Raw genomic sequence first — 12,351 nt, forward strand, 5'->3', positions numbered from 1 at the left:
AAACACTTAGACCTAAAACCACGTGTAACCAAAACCGCATACAATCACAAGTATATTTTTGCTTAATAAATGCTTGCTTAAAATATTTTTTGCTTAATAAATGCTCAATAAACCATAACTTCTAGAATTTTAGGTATGACCACTAGATGAGGAGGAGTCGACCGGAGGACGACCGAGGAAGACTAGCAGCCTTCATCAGACAACGACCAGCAGAGGAGGACCCCTTAGCACCAAGAAGACACGTGCGCAGAGAACTTTCTGGACACGTCCCCAGTGAGAAGAGATACAGTATAAAAGTTAGACTGTATCGAGCAGTGGGTGCGGCAGTCCTTGGCCAGCGGAGGCTCCCCTGTCGCCCAGCGCTGATTTTGCTTATGCCTTGCTTGCTGTAATTAATAAATTCCAATTGGACTAAGCTTATTGGAGTTTGCTTCAATTCATAACAATTGTTTATAAGTAACACAATTTCCTTAATTAATTCATGTCTATTGGCTATATATTTCTCCCGCTTTATGGAAACTAGTAATATTTGTAGTCCTTTTGGCATCATTTTTATCATCTTTTTCTCCGATAGTGTCAAGGGGAGGAACTTTGGGGTGCCTGGAGACATTTCTGGGGCACATTTGGGGCTGTTTTAGGTCTGGGGAGGGAATTCAGAGAGAACTTGAGGGTCTGGAGGACACTTGGGGGAGCCGGGTGAGAACTTGGAGGGGCACTCAGGGATTCTGAGGGACAGTTCGGGGTCCGGGGCAGCATTTGGGGGTCCAGGGGAGCCCTTGGAGGTCAGGGAGGAGAATTTGGGGCCCTTCGGGGTCCGGGCGGGCCCTTGGGGTGCTCGAACGGGGCTCTCTGGGGCGCGGGGGGTGATGGGAGTTGTAGGAGCGGGTATCATTCGGTTTAACAGGGCCGCGGAGCATCACGGGAGTTCGAGACGCAGCTGCAATGGCTCTCGCCGGGGCACGGTGCATGACGGGAGATAAAGTCCCTGCTGGAATAGCGGAGCATGATGGGAGCTGTAGTCCCGGAAGTGGCTCGAACACGATGTTGGGGGATACTTTTGCGTCCAAGCCGCGACTTGAGGTCCTCGGGGAAGCTTAAGCGGCTCGGGACCCCTTGGGGGGGAGCTCAGGGAGCTCTATCCGTGCTTTTATGGGCGCTGGGCGCGGCAGGAATTTTAGGCGGGGGACTGTGTTCTGAGGGGCTCTGGGGCCGCGGGAGATGAGATGAGATGAATTCCCAGAAATGGCTGTGCCGGGCAGCTGTGGGTGCGGGTGCACTCAGGGGTTCCGGGGACGCTTTAGGGGGGTCCCGAATGGGCGCTCAGGGGGCACTCAGGGGGCACGGAGAGATCCTGGAGTGTCTGGAGGACACTTATGGGACAGATGGGGGCGGACCCCGGGGGGGGGGTGGTATGTCTGTGGAGCGCGGGGCATGACGGCCGTTGTAGTCCCAGCTCCAATGGGGCTCAATTGAGCCGCGGGGCATGATGGGATTTGTAGTTAGAAATAGAAGACTGCGGCCATGCTAGGCACCGCCCCCGAGGCACCGATCTCCGGCGCTGATTGGCTCAGTTCGCTGATAGGCGGGAGCCTCGGCAAATGGGAAGCGGGGGAGGCAGGAACAGCCCATTCACCCCCTCCAGTCCCTCCCAGTACAACCCCATTACAGACCTGTTCGTCCCAAGCAGAACCCAATACAACCCCAGTGCCCCTCCAGTCCCTCCCAATACACCTGAGTTTATTCCCAGTCCCTTCCAGTTCCCCCCCAGTGTCATCCACAGGATGCCCCAGTGTCCCCAGTCTTCCCCACAGTGTTCCCATTGTTCCCAGTTTGTCCCTGTCCTCCCCAGCGTCACTCCCAGTATGTCCCAGTGTCACCCACAGCTCAAGGCACAGCTTCTGTGATCAGGCCAGAGCTCCTGAGGAGAGACCCTGGGTCAATATCAGTCACAGAATGCTGGGATCACCTCTGCTCTAAAGAGAAATAAATTAAATACATCCTTTAAAATAGGAATGTGTATTTCTTACAAGGTCTTTGAGATCTTTCTCCATAACTAGACGAGGAAAACTTTAATGACCCTCTCATGGCTTTGGTGTTGTTTACAACAGACTCAGTCCCTGAGAGAGTCTTCAAAAAGCTACTCAACAACTCAAAGTTAAATTGAAACTCTGAAGTTTCTTGAAGTTTTAATGGGTCCCACTGAGGGACACGACTGAGAAAGCGTCCCCAGGTTCCAGTTAGAGCAGAACACTGGAGGCAGTGATGACAGCTGGGGACAAACAAGGCAAAGGTGTCTCTGGGGCTGAGCAAAGCTGGATGTGTTCCAGGAATGCAAAGGGCCAAGGCCTGAGCCCCAGCCCCTGGCCAGGCAGATCCTGTCCCTCCCTCCTTGCTCAGGGCTCTTCCCGGGATGGGCACTGGCATGTGGGGATGTGCAGTGCCAAGGGCAGGAGCATGGGGCGGCCCCTGCCAGGCTGCTGAGCAGGGACAAGGAGGCCGTGAGGCCCCAGGCCTGCAAGGGTCACTTGTCTCCTGCTCCTGGCTCAGGCCCAGGCCCAGCAGCCATGGCCAAAGTGCTGCCCAAGTTGCCTCTGTCAGGGCCTGGCAGCTGCTGCCCATGCCTGTGCCCTGTGCAGCCCAGGCTGTGCTACGGTGTCCCTGCCCTGCGCCTCTGTCCCTGCAGGCTGTGCTCATCCCCCGGCTGCCCCACCTGGCTGGCCCCTTCCTTTGCTGACAGCTCTGCCTCCTGCCTGCTTTTCCCTGCCCACACAAAGCCTTGGGCTGACCCAGGCTCCTTCTGGGGGATGTGCTGCACCACAGCCCTGCTCTGGTGCCTGGTTCTCCTCTTGTGTCCACTCTGGGCCTCCCCAGCTGCATTTGTGGTATCATTTCTCTATTTGGCTCTTTCCCACTATGGAGAAAAAGCTCCACCACTTCTGAATCCACCCTTCAAGCCCTGCCAAGCCACTCCTGTTCTCTCCTCAGTCTCTTCTCAACTGGGACCAGGCACATCAACCTCCATGGGTTATGTTCTTGAGGCCTGCAAGCCCCAGCTTGGGAGATCTTTGGGCCCTCTCCAAGGTGTTTGCAAATGAAAACACTCATAGTCTTCTTCTCATAGTCTAAGAACAGCACCAGAGGCCAAGGCCAGGCAGAGGTGTCTGTCTTGGCAGCTTTTGTCTGGGAGCAATCCTGGGATAGATGGAATTTTGGCAACCAAATTCCAATTTCTGCCATTGCCCCTGGACAGGAAGGCTGGTTCTTTTCCTTAGGAAGGAAGGCACAGAGCCCTGTTGCTTCTGAGGCAGATGAGATGTGACCACCAGAGGCCAAGGCCAGGCAGAGGTGGCAGGTTTTTGTCTGCAACATACCCTTGCATACAGGAAATTTTTTAGGGCGAGTACCAATTTTCTCCATGGGTGTCTGAGAAGAGAGGAAATTCTTTTACACAGGAAGGAAAGCATGGAACCCCAGTGGTTCATGGGCAGATGAGAAGCAGCCCTTGACATTCCAAGATCAGCCAGACCTGTCAGGTCACCCCTGGGAGGCCAAATCAGCCAGAGCTGTTCCATGTTCCCCTGATTCCACAGGGCCCCACAATGTCCCAGTGGTGCCCTTGCTTCCATGAGGCCCTGAGGTGTCACAGTGGCCCCTTGGTGACACAAGGCCCTGAAGGGTCTTAATGGTCTCCATGGTTCCACGAGGCCCCACAGTGTCACGGTGGTCTCTTGGTTCCAAGAAGCCCCACGGTGTCACCATGGCCCCAAAGTGTCACAATGGTCTCCATGGTTCCACGTGGTCCTCACAGTGTCACAGTGGTCTCCAGAGGAAGGAAACAACCGAGCCCCAGTGTTCCAGGGGCAGATGAGCAGCATCCACCAGAGGCCATGGGCAGCCAGATTAGACAGAAGATTTTTTCTGGGAGCAATTTCTGGATATAGGGAATTTTAGAGATGGAACACCAGTTTCAGCCATGGATGCCTGGAGGAGAAGGACGGTTCTTTTCCATAATAAGGAAAGCATGGAACACCAGTGTTTCAGGGCCAGATGAAAGGCAGCTACCACAGGCCAAGGGCAGCCAAACCTCTCTGTCCTGGCAGTTTTTGTCTGAAAGCAGCCCTTGGATACAGGGAATTTTGCAGATGGAATCCAAATTTTGGCCATTTCTGCCTTGACAAGGACAATTCTTTTCCATAGGTAGCAAAGCACAGAGCCCAAGAGTTTCAGGGGCTGAAGTGGTGAGAGAAGACTCCTGAGAGGCCAAACCAGCCAGACCTGCTTGTCCTGGCAGCTTTTGTCACGGAGGAATCCTTGGACATATGGAATTTGGGAGGTGGAATCTCAGTTTTGACCATGGGCACCTGGTCGAGCTGGATGGTTTTTCCCATAGGAAAGAAAAGTGCAAAGTCCAAGTTTCTTGGAAAAATATGAGAGGTGACCACCCACGGCCTAAGAGAGCCAGACCTGTGTCTCCTGGCAGCTTTCATCTGGGGGAAATTTTTGGACATAGGGAATTTTGGAGGTGGAATCTCAGTTTTTGTTGTGGGCACCTGGCCAGGAAAGAGAGTTCTTTTCATTAGGAAGGAAAGCACAGAACCCCAGTGTTTCAAAGGCAGACAAGAGCCAGCTCTTCAGAAACCAAGGCCAGCCAGACCCGTCTCTCCTGGCAGCTTTTGTCTGGGAGAAATTCCTGGATATAGGGAATTCTGGAGGTGGATTCCCAACTTTGGCCATGAGTGCCTGGATGTGAAAGGTGCTTTTTCCCCATAAGAAAGAGAAGCATTTGGTCCCAGTGTTTCAAAGGCAGATGAGAGGTGGCCCCTGGGTGGCCAAGCCAGCCAGATCTGTCTGTTCTTGCAGATTTCATCTGGGAACAATCTTTGCAGATATGGAAATTTGGAGGAAGGATCTTGATTTTGGCCATGGACACCTGGAGGAGAAGTACAGTTCTTACCACAAGGAGAGCCCAGAGCCCCAGTGTTCCAGGGGCTGATGAGCAGCAGTCCTTGACATGCCAGGCTCAGCTAGACCTGTCAGGTGGCCCCAGGTGGCCCAGCCAGCCAGGCCTTGATGCCTTGAGAGGCTGCCTAGAACAGAGGTTGGGCAGTGTTACAGGAATAAAGTAGGGATTTATTAAAAAGGCCTTCAAAGGGTACACCTGGGGCAGTACAAGAGCCCAGCTGAGGGTACACCCAAGATGGATGATGGGTCACACATTTTCACACTTTTATAAGTTTTGGTCCATTTACATATTGGGGTAAGTTGTCCAATTACAGCTTCAGGTTATGAAGTCCCATCCTCCTGGTCTGCTCTCCTCTGTTTCCTGTTTGCACTTTTTGGGCCTGAAGTTGCCACAGTGTCCTTGGCTCTCCCAGGTTTCTAGGTTTCCTACTCCAGTTATGGAGAAATATTTCAAAGAGCTTCTAAAAAATATGTGCTCCTGTTTTAAAAGGTGTATTTTATTACTCTTCTCTTTGGAGCAGAGACCATTGCAGCATTCTGTGATTGATATTGACCCAGGATCAGGATCAGCTGCTCCCCTCAGCAGCTCTGGCCTGCTCACAGAAGCTGTACCTTGAGCTCTGACCCAGTGTGGACAACCTTGCTCCACATTCCCCAGCACATCCTGTCTGTCCTCACTCCCCTGGAACCTGCTGTGCTTGCAGAGCTGGCTGCACCCAGGCTAAGAGGGGTTTTCATTTTTTGTAGTTTTTGAAGCAATCTAAAACTCCTGAGTTTCCCCACTGAAAACAGGCACACTCCTCAGGTGTGTGCCGAGACCAAGCTGCCACCAATAATGTTCCCCTTACCCAAGGCAGAACTGTGCAGGAAATGTCTTAGACCTTTGGACTCCATGGTTCCAAGGGCCTTGCTCTTTGTCAATGGACTTTTGGTTCCATGAGGTTCTGTACTCCACAGTGGTATTCTTAGTTCCAAGTGTCACCATGGCCCCTTGGTTCCATGGGGCCCACTGTGTCACAATGGGCTCCATGATTCCATGATTGATGCAAAAGCTTTCCATAAACAATGAACAACACCATGGTCTCCTTGGGTCCACATTGTTGCAATGAACAATGGGTTCCATGAGATCCCAAACTGTCACAAGGGATATTTGGCTCCATGTTGGCCCCTCTGTGTCACAAAGGACCCTTGGTTCCATCAGGCCCCACAGTGCCACAGGGGTTTCCTTGGTTCCATGTGCCCCAAAATGTCACAGGGTTTTCCCTTTTCCTGCAGCAACCAGCAGCAAACCCCCGTGCCAGGGTCAAATGTCTGGCAAGAAGGAGCAAGGGGGAACATTTGGAGTGATGGATTTTGCCTTCCCAGGTCACAGTGACGTGGGATGGGGCCCTGCTGTCCTGGAGATGGCTGAACACCAGCCTGCCCATGGCAGGGGGTAAGAGACAACAGCTTCTGTCCATGGAACTGCAACAGCAGAGAGGTCAGGAGAAGGCGGGGTCTAAAAGACTCTCACCAGCACAGGAAACCTCAACCTAGGACATTTTATTGGAAGCTGACATTTTAGAGCATTCTTTTATACAGACATGGACCACCAAATACCAAGTTAAACTGTTTTGGCTTTCTCTCTGCCCTGAGACCAGGTGGAATCTTTTCCGCAGTCTGTGCTGTTCCAACCCTTGCTTAGGGCGAGGATGTCAGATCCTTCAGCAGCCTCTGCTCTCCTGGGAGGCTTCTCTTCACAGGCAGACTCTAAAAGCCGAATAAAACAAAACAGCGGTGTAAGGCACAGCACAGGGGAAGCACCAGGCTGATCAACACCGCCCTTGCAGTGACATTTCCCGAGTGCTCCTCAGTGTGAAATACAAAGCTGTGTTTCGTGTCAGGTACATACAGGCAATGTGTGTATTAGTGATTGTGTATGTGTGGAGGCCAACAATGGGACAGCTGTGAATTCTAATAATAACTGAGGAAAGTAAAGCAGGGAAGAAGGCCTTTGAACCTCTCTTTTCTTTGCAATTAACCTTGGTTGATTTAGGAGCATTTGAATTAAAGCATTAAGGATGTTGCTCTTTGCTTGTAGTTAGGCCTTAAAGAGTGCTGCAAAAATAACCCTTTTGAAGTATAATTTTGGAATATTGCTTGTATCCTTGAAACTAGAGTTTTGGAATCTATATAAAGGAAATATGCTTATCTCATGCCTTAACAAAACAGAGAAAAACAGCTTGAGAAAGGAAGATGAGCATCATCACAAGGATTTATAATTTCGACCAAGGGAAGCTGGACATCACTGTTATGAGATTTATAGTCATTGCAATTAAAAAGGTGGAGCCACATCTGGGGAGCTGGACTTCACCAGATGGGATTCGTCTTTATTCTTGCGGAAACCAGGACCAACATCTCGGAAACTACCACCACCACCTGGAGATCCTCCTTTTTGGGACGTATCCTGAGAAAAAATAAATCACAATAGTGTATAGAATTGTGATGTAAAAATTGGAAAATAGAAACTGCTGATGAGAAAAAATTGGAATAGAAACTGCTGAGAAAGCTTATGAGTACCCCTATAAATACCTGTAAGCCCCAACTATTGGCATAGAGTTGGAGGGAAACTGCCCCCACTGTACCCAGCACTGTGTTGCTCATTCTTTACCATATTAATTAATAAATTTATTGCTGCTTGAATATTGGCATAGTCAAGCTTCTTATTTATAACAGAGACTCAAAGACAATGGAAGGGAGACAAAGAGGTCCTGAGGGCTTTCTGTATTTTAATCAGCCCCACGGTGGATTTGGGGCTGGGTCCAGGAGCCTCAGGCACTGAGAGAAGGATGAAGAAGCCGCTCAAGGAGTCAGCAGCAAAACTCCACGTGCCTTGGAGCATGGCTGGGCCCCAGGGAGGGCAGGGAGTGCCAAAGGCTGCCCAGGGAGTGCTGAGAGCAGATCCTTGAGGGCAGGAGTGCAGGGAGCGCAAGGCTCTGGGTAGGGAACTGCAATGCTGAGCAAGGCCTGGCTTGGCTGCAGGAAGCAGAAAGGCCAAGCCCTGAGCCCAGCCTGGGCCAGCAGGGCCTGTCCCTCACGGCTGGCTCGGGGCTCTTTGTGGGGCAGGGGGATGTGAGGGGCAGCAAGGACAAACGCCATCAACCCGTGTGACACTCCAGATCATCAGGGAACCGAGGGCCAGAGTGACACAGCGGGGCCTCATGGAAACAAGCGGCCGTTGGGAGCCTGCGGGGCTCTGACACCCCAGAACACTCAAATGCTGGGGGTGACCAAAGGCTTCTTTAGTCAAGTTTTGTGTACAGGAGAAACACCAACCAGATATTCTCAAGAGGTCAAAATGACACAAAATTTTACTGGCAAAGTACAAAAATCTAAGAAACTTTGGAAAAGGGTTCAATGTCACATCCAGTTCAACATAAAACACTTATCATAGCAGGAACTTCGTTAACTTGGCCCATTGAACCTGGAAACCTTTAAACAATTAGGTTGTTGAGGTACCCAAAAATGTTCCATAGAAACAACATTAGAAGGAGAGGAAAGAGAGAGACAGAAAGACAGAAGCTCTATAGAAGGACACACATATGGCTCCAAGTTCCTGGGGTTCCAGTGTGGGTGAGACCCAAACCCCAGGAGAAGGCAGGGTCCATACCAGGGGCTGACCTTGTGCTCTGTGTTTTTAAGCCCCTGGGCCTTTGTGGGGCTCCCCTCAGGTGGGATTTGTGATTGCTCAGGCAGTCAGGGCTGGCTCAGCGCTGTCCCCACTGTGTGACTGATTGACAGCTCATCCCAAGGTGTCTGAGGACATTGATCTCATCCAGCCTCAGACAGCGACCATGGTGACACTGGGGACCCTCATGGAACTGTGGGTCAGTTGTGACAATGCGGATCCAAGGACACCAGGGTGACACTGGGGAACCTCATGGAGCCAAGGGGCCCTTGTGACAGAGTGGGGCCCCATGGAAATGAGGAGTCCATTGTGACTGATAGGGAAGATTCTTTACAGACAGTTCGATGGGTGAAGGTTTTGGTGTTGACATCTTTGAAATGGTCTTAATGTCTCCATGAACTTTATTACAGAGCCCAGACAGCTTGGCTCCTGAAACAGACACGTGGGTCTGCACGAGCTTGAGTTTATGAACTTTGGGGTAAAATGACAGGTTCAAGAGGGGAAAATGTGACAGATGGTTTGGGAAGGCTGAACCTTCCCAGTACCTCCTGGCCAATGGGGACAGGAAGAGGGCAACATGTGGCCGGGAGTTTGGATAAAAGGAGGCTGCACCCTCTGGAACCTCGAGAGAGAAAACCCCGTGGGTGTGTGCCCTGGTGGACTCTTTCCCTTTATTGGAATAAAGTTGCAGGACTCCTCTGTCTCCTTTATGGACACTGGCTTTCCATTGTGTGATTTTCCATACATGACACTTTGGAATGTCACGGAACCAAGGAGCCCTTGGGACACATCAAGGCCCCTTTGGAACAAAGAATCCATTGCTGACAGTACAGAACTCATGGAACCAAGGGGCCATGGAGGCAATGCAGATCCAAGGACACCATAGTGACACTATGGAACCTCATGGAATCAGAGACCATTGTGACACTCTGGTGCCTCATGGAATCAAGGAGACAGTTGTGAAACTCAGGGACCCAATGGAACCAAGGCTCAAGGATGAAGACGTGGGGCCATAGAACCAAGGAGCCATTGTGACATTGCAAGACCTCATGGAAGCAAAGATCCATTGTGACTCTACAGAAGAAAGGGGAACATTGTGACAAGGAGAATATTGTCACACTACAGGGATTCATGGAACCAAGGAGACCATTGTGATACTGTGGGGCCCCATGGAACCCAGGGAACATGGAAGAGGTCTTGACTGTTTGACTGGCTTGGCCTTCTCGGGGCCACCTGACAGGTCTGGCTGACCTTGGCATGTCGAGGCCTGCTTCTCATCAGCCCCTGAAGCACTGGGGCTCTGTGCTCTCCTTCCTATGGAAAGAACTGTCCCGCTTTCCAGGTGTCCATTGCCAAAATTGGGATTCCTTCTCCATATTTCCTTGTATGCACAGATTGTTCCCAGATGAAATCTGCCAGGACAGACAGACCTGGCTGGCTTGACCACCCTGAGCCCACCTCTATTCTGCCTTTGAAACACTGGGACCATGTGCTTTTCTATCCTATGGGAAAAAAAGCACTGTTCATGTCTAGGTCCCCATGGCCAATGTTGGGAATCCACCTCCAGAATTCCCATATCCAGGGATTTCTCCCAGACAAAGCCTGCTAGAAGATACAAGTCTGGCTGGCCTTGGTTTCCTGAGGGCTGTTTCTCATCTGCCTTTGAAACACTGGGGCTCTGAGCTTTCCTCATGAAAAGAACTCTTCTTCCATTCCAGGCACCCACAACCAAAACTGAGATTCCACCTCCAAAAATCCTGATGTCCAAAGACTTCCCACAGATGAAAGGTGCCAGGAGAGACAGCTCTGGCTGCCTTGGCCCATGGGAGGCCACCTCTCATCTTCTTCATAAACTCTTGGAGTTTGTGCTTTTCTTTCCTATGGAAAAACCATCCACCTCGACCAGGTGCTCATGGCCAAAGTGGGATTCCACCTCCAAAACTCCATCCATCCAAGGATTGCTCCCAGGTGAAAGCTGCCAGGACAGACAGGTCTGGCTGCCCTTGGCCTCTTGGGGGCTTCCTCTCACCTGCTTTTGAAACACTGGGGCTCAGTGCTTTCCTTCCAATGGAAAAGAACCATCCTTTTCATCAGGATGTCCAGGGCTGAAATTGAGACTCAGCCCCCCAAATTCTGTATATCCAAGGATTTCTCGGTGACGAAAGCTACCAAAACAAACAGGTCCGGCTGGCTTGGCCTCCCAGGAGCCACCTGTCTCCTCTTCTGCCTTTGAAACACTTGGGCTCTGTGCTCTCCTTCCTGTGGGAAAGAACCATCCTTTATATCTATGCTGAAATGGCCGAAATTGGGATTCCACCTCCAGAACTCCCGATATCCAAGGGCTGCTTTCAGACAAAAGCTGCCAGGACAGAGAGATCTGCCTGGCCTTGGCCTCTGATTGCTGCCTTTCATCTGGCCCTGAAACACCAGTGTTCTGTGTTTTCCTTCCTATGGAAAAGAACCGTCCTTGACCTCCAGGTGTCCATGGCCGAAATTGATATTCTGCCTCTAAAATTCTGTGTATCCAACTGTCTTGGTTTGACAAGACAGGTGTCTGCTAAAAAAGGCAGGAACCTCCCCTGAAACGGAAAATGGAAACCTCCTCCATCCAAATTCTTACAATTTTGAAATTAAAAGGCAAAGATATGGGAATAGGAATAACAGTTCATTACTAGGAAAACTAAAAAGACATATGCAATCATACAGACAACAAAAAAACCACTGACAGAGTCAGAACACAACCTGACACCCTGTGTGTCAGGGTGTTGGCAGCAGTCCCATTAAATGGTGGCTGCAGTGACAGATGGGGTTCTGTTGGAGCAGTGATCCTGTAGAAGGGTGGAGTTTTCCTCTGAAGATCCAGGGGTGCTGTAGATGGGCCTGGTCTTCCTCTGGGAATCCAGTGGGAAAGAGCTGCTCCTGTGGGAATCCAGTGGGAAAAGGCTGGTTGGGTGTCCTAAAATCTCAGATTATGTCCAGGTAGGAATGCTTGGCTCCTCCCCCTGGGTGGAGCATCTCCCAATGGGATGATGTAATGTTATCAGCAATTTTATGCAGTGACACTCAGTGGCCCATGGACAGAAGATATTTCCCAGAGGGAGGATTGGTTTGTGGAAGAGATAAAGAAAACTGCCCAATTAACAGAAGATAACTGCCACACCTCTAACAGATGGAAAATAGAATATACACATTAATTACCTTGCAATCCAGGACATTATCCACCCCTTATTCTATTTCCATCTGCATCACAATGAAACCTTACACACACTTCTCAGTGAAGACTGGGTTTCCCTGTGGTACACAACGGCTTTCTCCATCTTTCTGCATTACCCACCAAGTGTAACCAGGTCCTTGAGCAAAACCAATCCCATGGATGAGTTTGTCTTTGCCTGAGGTGGGATTAATCCAAACAGTCTTTCCTAAAATACCTTTCATGGGTACCACAGGGACTTTATCTCCATCCACTGTGTGCAGGGGTTCAGACTGGGCAGGACCAGCTCGATTGATGAACCCTCAGGTGACTAAGACTAAGAGAACCTAACCCTATCCACCTGCTTCATCTGTCCTTGTCCCACTGCCTGCCCCTACCTCACCTGATCTTAAACCTGTTTCATCTAGTACACCTTTCTCTCTTTATCCTCCTCTCCCATAGTCACCTGATTCCTCTTCCTCGAAAGCTGGGCAAAGCCTGGCTATGATAGAAAGGAGGGAGAAGGATGCAA

Source organism: Haemorhous mexicanus, chromosome 16 (assembly GCF_027477595.1).
Source record: "Haemorhous mexicanus isolate bHaeMex1 chromosome 16, bHaeMex1.pri, whole genome shotgun sequence".
Classification (NCBI taxonomy): Eukaryota; Metazoa; Chordata; class Aves; order Passeriformes; family Fringillidae; genus Haemorhous; species Haemorhous mexicanus.